We start from the raw sequence: 8,193 nt of genomic DNA on the forward strand, positions 1-8,193 counted from the left end.
AAATATGGGTTGTGGGCTCCGCGTTTGGAGCTGGGGAGGGACGGGGAACGGGATGATCAACCCAGCAGAAAAAGATACATAGGCGTCATTAACCACATAACGGCATAATTGATACACGACCAAGACGCGGAAGAGGCAATAACTCTGATACCCTACCGCATGTGCCCGATATGACCCAGTTGGTCCCCGACCCTTGCCCCTCCTAGGCTCGATTCTGCCCTGTCCCTCCTGACCTGAAATGGCATACCCCCCTTCACGGGCTACCCGACTCACCTTCCCCCCAACATGACAGGGTATAAATGACTTTGCTTAGTTGGAGATGACTATATATAAGATGTATTAACCTAACCTACAACAAACACGAACACAAGTAGTTTCCGACATAAAAATGCCAGTGCGCTGGGTGCACCTGTACCTACATACAATTGTTGAACCTATCCGCAGTTTGTTAAATTATACTTTTACTTGTACACCCACATTATGCGTAACGCTTTCACCCAAAGCGATCATAAGTATATTGCAGCCTATTGGGCCCACAGTCACGGTTGGGTCCGTTTATGCGAATATACCAATCATGGACGAGAGGAACATGCCGCACCTCTTCCCTGAGGTTAGGTGCCATAGGTGCTGTATCCAACCATGCACCCAGAACTTTGGAATGTGACTAGACATGATGCGCATATTTGTATTCTGATGAAACGCATACTTTAATGTTTATCCTGTTAACCTTTAAAACAATGTACCCCTTTGTTTCCGGCCTGCGAGCCGATCTATCGTACGTGTTATACCACAATAAACAGATTTACAAAAAAAACATCTTACCAGAAAAACCTAAGATAGTTTTTAGAGGGGCATCAAACTTGAAATCAATACTAGCCCCGAGTCAACTATCGGATAAGAGCAAAAGATCTATGGAGAACCCCTTTAATTTACAAAATGTTTTTTACAAATGTGGAACATGTAATGCATGTTAAATGAGTGCAAAAACAGGAATAGAGTTCTCCTCAGAGGAAGTGCACAAATTTTAAATCAAGAGTTTAAGATAAAGAATATCATCACGTGCAATACCAAAGGGGTAATCTATTTAATATACTGTACATGTGGACTACAATATATTGGACGAACCGAGAGACCACTGAAGAAAAGATTGTATGAACACGTATACAATATAAAAAGAGGATTTGAAGGCCATAATGTCTCGACACATTTCAAATTGAAACATGAGATGGACCCAAGCCAACTATACTTCTGTGGAACAAGTGAAGGATATAGGAGGAGGAGACTACACAAAAAATTGGCTATTCAGGAAATGCAATGGATATTTAAACTGGGTGCTTTAGTGCCACATGGTTTAAATATAGATTTTGAACTAATACACTTTTTAGAATAGATTCCCATATAATTCCGTATCTTGTACACTTCAAGATACCCATCATTATAACCTCTACACCCTCAAAATATGCATTTTTATTTTTTCATTTTCCTATATATATATATTCTTTTAATATTTATTTATAATTATAATTTATTTTTATGATCAATTTTAAATGGAAATAAAGTCTGAATATCGGAAGATTTTCGTAAGATTTATTGCAAAGCTGACACAAGTCTATATACTACAACATTAGTATAATTAATAAGGTGAGAGCTCCACATTGGGTGTATATGGTGGAGGTTCTTCACCTAACGTTATCACACCATTTAAGCCTTTCATTTCCCCAGATTTAAGCTTAACTCCTGCAGTGCTGAAAGAAAAAAAAGGGGGCTACTATACTTGAGACCTGGACTGTTTATTCTTGGACTCTTTGTGCTGAAAGCAGTTTATATGTAATAATGAAAAGTATATGTTTTTCTGCGTGATTATATGCTCTTTGAAAATTGCAATACCGTGGTGAACAAGTTATATATATTATTTTTCATTTTTTACTCTCTAATTGGAGAGTTTCCTAAAAATTGTGCGCTAACTCATTGACCAATATACCCAATATATGAAAGATCAAGGGATCCCTGAATCTCTAGAGCCAAGGGGTTCCAAAGACTGTTAAACCTAAACTCTAATACAGAATCAAGGATTGCCCAGAAAAAAAGTTATAGATGGTAAATCACAATGTATCACAAAAAATAGAGAAAATTTATGCCAAACTTACCATCATTTTATTTTCCTGGCTATTTCTCATGGCAGCATCACTTACGGGAAGCTCCTCCTTTAGCAGTCACAGGACAGAAATTAATTAGACTGACAGGCATAAAGAGTCCCTCCATCCTTTACACCACAGTCCAATTATAAAGCTGGAAAAAGGGTGGGAACCCTGATGCTGCCATGAGAAATAGCAAGGAAAAGAAAATTACGGTAAGTTTGTCATACATTTTCTCTATTCCTGGCTTATCATGGCAGCATCACTTATGGGTAATAGCCAAGCTCACAGAAATATACGGTGGGAATAAAGAAACCGAGAAAAAGACACTATATAGACACTCATCCTGCAAAGAAATTTAATATCAGTGGGATAAAGAAACAGTAGACAGAACACTCTTCCCAAAGGAGGTGGAAGGAGAGGCCACGTCCAGTTTGTAGTGTTTTATGAACGTCATCAGGAGAGACCAGGTGGCTGCTCTGCAAATATCATCATATGGAATCTCCACCCAATTAGCCCATGAAGTCGACAATGCTCTGGTAGAATGTGTTCTTATCTTTATTGGAGGAGACTGACCTTTAGAGACATACGCTTTCCTGATTATTAGCGGAATCCAACATTTCAACGTAGATAAAGAAGCTGCCTCCCTAGCTCCTGAAGGTAGAACGAAGAGTTGGACAGTCTTTCTGTATGACTTAGAACTAAAAAGGTATTGGGACAGATAGTTCTTAACATCCAAACATTGCCACCTAACTTTAGTAGAAGTTCGATTGGGATAGAATGATGGAAGGACCACTTCTTGAGAAAGATTAAACTGAGAGACCGTCTTAGGAAGAAACTCAGGTTTTGGTCTCAGACATACCCTATCTTGATAGTTCTGTATGCTGGAAGACATGGTAGTAAAGCCAAAATGTTTGCAATTATTTTTTTGCCTTCTGTCCAAACCTTCCACCGGAATCTGGGTATCATGGGTAGGGGAGGGAAGGAATTCCAAGATGGCACTGGAAATGGCCATTAGCTCCCTTAAATTTGAGTGTAGACGACTCTCTTCTGGGGTCCACTCCCTTGTTTCCATGTGGAATTGAAGTGGGCACCCCATCCAAAAGAACCTGCATCTGTTGTAATGACGTTCCAAGGAGGTTCCTCTAACGGGAAGCCTTTTGCCAAATTCTTCTTGCTCCTCCACCAGTTCAACCCTTTTCTGACCGGCAGGGGCAGAGTTATCCTTTGCTCCCAATCTGTTCCTACTCTGTCCAATTGAAGAAGGAAGCAATTCTGAATAGGACCACACTTCCATTGGGCACATTTTACCAGCCCAATTGTTGATGTCAAAGAACCTAGGAGACTAATGACTTCTCTCGCTGAGGCGGTTTTGAGATATTATAGTTTTTCAATTTTGTCTCAGATTTTTAGGGCCCTTTCTGGAGAGAGGAACACATAGGCTGAGATCGTCAATCACTGCTCCAAGTAATACGATTTTTTGAGAAGGAATTAGGGAGCTCTTCTCTACATTCAGAAGCCAACCGTGATCTCGAAGAATGTTCATCATCACTAGAGTATGATGAGCCACTATCCTTTGGGATGGACCTATGATGAGGATATCATCCAAGTACTGGAAGATTTCCAGTACCTCTTACTCTTATGAAGGCTATCAAAGTGACAAGAACTTTTGAGAACGTTCTTGGTGCCAAGCGTTCTCACGTGGAGCATGGAGTTCGCTCCTTTTAAGTTCAGGATTATACACCACTTTCCTTGGGGTTTTGGAGACCAGAACACTGTGAAGTAAATTCATTTGAACTTTCCTCTTTCGGAAAGGTTTTCTATAACCCTTTGTTCCTGAAGAGTGGAGATGAAATTCCTCATGGCTCTAAGTTTTATGCCAGTCAACACTCTCGACTTCCTGAAGAGAGCAGATTTTGGGTAAGAGGAGAACTCTATCCTGTAACCTTCTTTAATGATGGAATTGACCCAGATGTCTGCGCTTTTTGCGGCCCACACCGGGTAGAAGAACCTTAGTCTTCCTCCCACAATCCCCGAATGGGCCTGTAGACATTCAGAAGTTCTTCCCAGAGGTTATAGAGATCCTCTCCCTGCGGAAACCTTATTGGTCGATGAATGGGAGAAGCTTTTCCAAGAGGAATGTCTAGAATACTCCCTTCCCGGTTTATAGCTTCTGCTGTCCCGAAAGGACCAATCCTTGAAGCGATTAGTCTTCCAGGAAGAGGAAAAAGTCTTTCTTCTTTCTTGAGGCAAAAAAAAGCTTTTTTTGCTATCTGCAGCCTTTTGTATGGCGTCCTCCAGAATCTTACCGAATAATAAATCCCCCTGAAATGGAAGGCCACACAAAGATGCCTTGGAGGCATAGTTGGCTCACCATGAATGAAGCCATAAGATCCTTCTAGCGGCCACAGACCGGGTCATACTTAGCACTCATACAAGTGATGTCTAGAGAGTCTTCTGACCAGAATTCTGTAGCAAGGCTGTAATCCTTGAGACTTTCAAGGAGATGTTCCTTGCGGACTCCATTGTCAATGTCCTCCTCCAGATTTGCGAGCCATATTCTTAAGGCCTTTGAGAGAATGGTTAGAGCCACCGCAGGATGGATGGTGGAGCCTAGGGCTAGATAAGATTTTATGAGATCCCCATCCATACGTTTTTCCATAGGTTTTCTAAGGTAGGCCATGGAGTCAATGGGGAGCGTAGTTTTCTTAGCCATATGAATCACGGCAGCATCTATTTTTGGGACTGAGTTCCATACTTTGCAGTCAATGACAGAGTAAGGATATATTCTTGTGAACGTATTCCTTAAGGTGGATTTTCTTTCCAGCTTGTTCCATTCTTGAAGGATTGTGTCCTTGATTGAAGAATACACTGGGAATGTTGACCTATTAGGCTTTAGGTCCTCAAAGAACCTGTCAGCCTCTCTCAACTCTTTAAAAAAAAAAAAAAAAAAAAAAAAAAGAGAGAATTAAAAATTATTGGCTCACCTATGTTTTCTAGAGAGGGATCTTGCAGATACACAGGGAGAATCCATACTATAATGGGAACCAAAAGAAATGTCAAAAGACCCAAATCCACATCCCATCAAACTTCAGAAGCAAAACTGAAAGTCAAGAAAAGTTTAAAAATCACAAGGAGAAAATGCCTACCCTTCTGACAATGAGACACAATTCAAGCAGCCAAGGAAAGAAAAAACTTCAATGCACTGAACCAAAGAACATGAAGCAGTGCGCTCAGGATCGCTATCAGCAGATGCAGCATGCACACAGAGCCTCAGGTCACTTAGATTGAAATAGTGTGGGAGAAAAACGGTAGTACCGCGCATGCGCCAAACACTAGAACACACGCTATGCGTTCCAGGTGCTCACGCCATAACCGCGCGACCCCCGCGGAATACGGACGAGATGTAATTTCTGCCCACTGGAACGCACTACCAGTGGGCAGCGATCAAAAACGGAACGGTCAGCGGCAGAGAGCCAAAGACAGGTAAAACAAGGACAAAAAGGAGGCAAAGAAGAGCGTCCCTACAATGGGTCCCTTTAGCTGGAGGACCCCACATTAGTATGGATCCCAATAAACTGCCATTAAGGGGGGTTTTAGGCCCCAATTTTTAGGGGTAATGCCAAAAAAGGGGAAGTTTTAAGGAGGTCCAACACCATAAAATACCTTGTAGCTGTGTCTCCCTCAGAACACAAAATATAAACCCATGCAGCAGTTCAGTACTGACACTGAACCTGACCCAGTTAGTCCTGCTCATGCAGGCTGTTTACTGCGTCCTTCAAATGAAGAGAGGCTGAACATCATTTGGAATGCACCCACAGGCAGGTGGCCAAAAAAAGAAAAGTGTTTTAAGTCCTGTAGAATCAGCTAAGGACAGGAAAAAAAGACTGTGGTGTAAGGGGAGGAGGGACTCTTTATACCTATCAGTCTAATTAATTAATTCCTGCCCTGTGACTGCTAAGGGAGGAGCTACCCATAAGTGATACTCCCATGATTAGCCAGGTAAAGCTAGCACAGTGTATCACATCTCTCCCATGGAGAAACAATAAGGGATCAGCAAAGTTCACCAAGAGATTTTATTATTTGTGACATAGAAGCATGGGTGTAGGAAGCAGGGGTAGGAGGACACACAGATTCTTTCAGAAAATCTGGTGAAGCTTTTAAGGTCATGTGTCACTCTCTGTTTAAATAGGTCAAGAAAAACATTAAAAATAAAATAAGAGTTGGTTATTCCATTCTATTGTTCCAGTTGAAAACCGCAGTGGCTGGGTAATGAAAGGATGTCCTCCATGATTTTCTTTGGTTCCTGCACCGATGCACAAGAGTATGCAAGCGGCAGGGCGGCCATCATAAGGGTACAGGCAATACATCTGTAAGGGCCTGGGGCCTGGGGCCCTGCCCCTATACTATTAATGTGCAAACATAACTATACAGCTGCGGGTAAGGAAGATCACTGTCTTTTAAAAAAAAAAAAAACAATCTTTTTTTTTTTAAAATATATTTATGGGGAGCTACTGAATGGCTTACAGCAGTGGTTCCCATCCTTTTCTTTTACTTAAGTACCCCTTGGCAGTCCATCTCCATAAATTGTCCCCTCATATTAGCAAAATGTTTGTAATGAACATAGTTGCTGTTATTTTAAATATATACATTTTTCATTGCCCCAGGCTCTCCCCTCTACCACAGGCACTCCCCTCTGCAGCAGTCTCTCCTTGCATTTCCCTTTGCCCCAGGCTTTCCCTGCTCTTTCCTCTGTTCCAGGTTCTCCCTGCTCTCCCCTCTGCTTCTCTTTGGCCCCAGGCTCTCCCCTCTGCCCCATGATCTGCTTCTCCTTGGCCCCAGGCTCTCCCCTCTGCCCCAGGATCTCTGCCTCTCCTTGGCCCAGGCTCTCCCCTCTGCCCCAGGATCTCTCTGCTTCTCCTTGGCCCCAGGATCTCTCCCTGCGTTTTCCATTGCCCCAGGATCTCTCTGCTAACCCCTTGGCCACAGACTCTCCCCTCTGCCCAAGGCTCTTCCTGCATTTCCCCCTGCCCCAGGCCCTCCCTGCTTTTTCCTCTATTCCAGACTCTCCCCTCTGCCCCAGGATCTCTCTGCTAACCCCTTGGCCCCAAACTCTACCTGCTCTTCCCTCTGTCCCAGGCCCTACCTGCTCTTATCTCTGTCCCATGCTCTTCCCAAATTTCCCTCAGGCTCTCGCCTCTGTGAGTGTGTGTGACAAGGGTGATTGTGTGTGTGTGTGGTGTGCAGTGTGTGGGTGACGGAACGACGAGAGAATAGGAGTTATGCAACAAAACTAAAATCACTAAAATAAAATATATATTGATAAACTGTATGTCATCTCTCCCCTCTTACCTTCTCCCCATGGAGAGGGGACATTGCCCTGGTGGTCCTGTGGAGGTGAGGAGCTCTATCCTGCCTGCAGGCAGAGTTCAGTCCTCACGCGAGATCCTCGGAGCGTTGCTGTGGTAACCCGCTGCAACGCTCTGAATTGCTGAACTTGCGGGAGGAACCTTCTGCCTTCCAGCTCCTCCCTCCCTCCCCAGGCTGCCTGCGGGTTGGTGAGGGAGATCTTTGATAGCAATGGCCCAGCTAGGGCTGGAAGGGGAGATCCTGTGATCTCCACTGTCAGCCCATGGCCATGGCAGCGGTTTGCCCAATGGCCAGGTTCCCCCAACAAGCGCAGCGCGCCATTACCCAAGTCTTTTCGCATACCCTCTTTTGGGAACCCCTGGCTTAGAGCATCAGATGACCAACCTAGTCAATCAGCAGCAAGCCTGTCCAGCGGTACTGTAACTCAAATTAAGACGCTGGATGTCTCCTAGGGGACCTAGAAATTGGTGCCGAAGGCAACCAAAAACAGGTTAACCTTTCAAAAAACAGTTTAACCATTTAAGGTAAGCATACGCCCGGGGGCCACCTTGAACCATAACAATTCAATTTAGACAAAGTTGTTATAGTGAGCGGAGTATCCCTATAAGGAATTATATGCAGGAGAGAATTCTGCTTTGCTGCTCTCGACTGGAAATACTAAGTTACTGCTAGCTGGACACGTCTTGTT

This window comes from Pelobates fuscus, chromosome 7 (genome assembly GCF_036172605.1).
Source record: "Pelobates fuscus isolate aPelFus1 chromosome 7, aPelFus1.pri, whole genome shotgun sequence".
In the NCBI taxonomy this organism is placed as follows: Eukaryota; Metazoa; Chordata; class Amphibia; order Anura; family Pelobatidae; genus Pelobates; species Pelobates fuscus.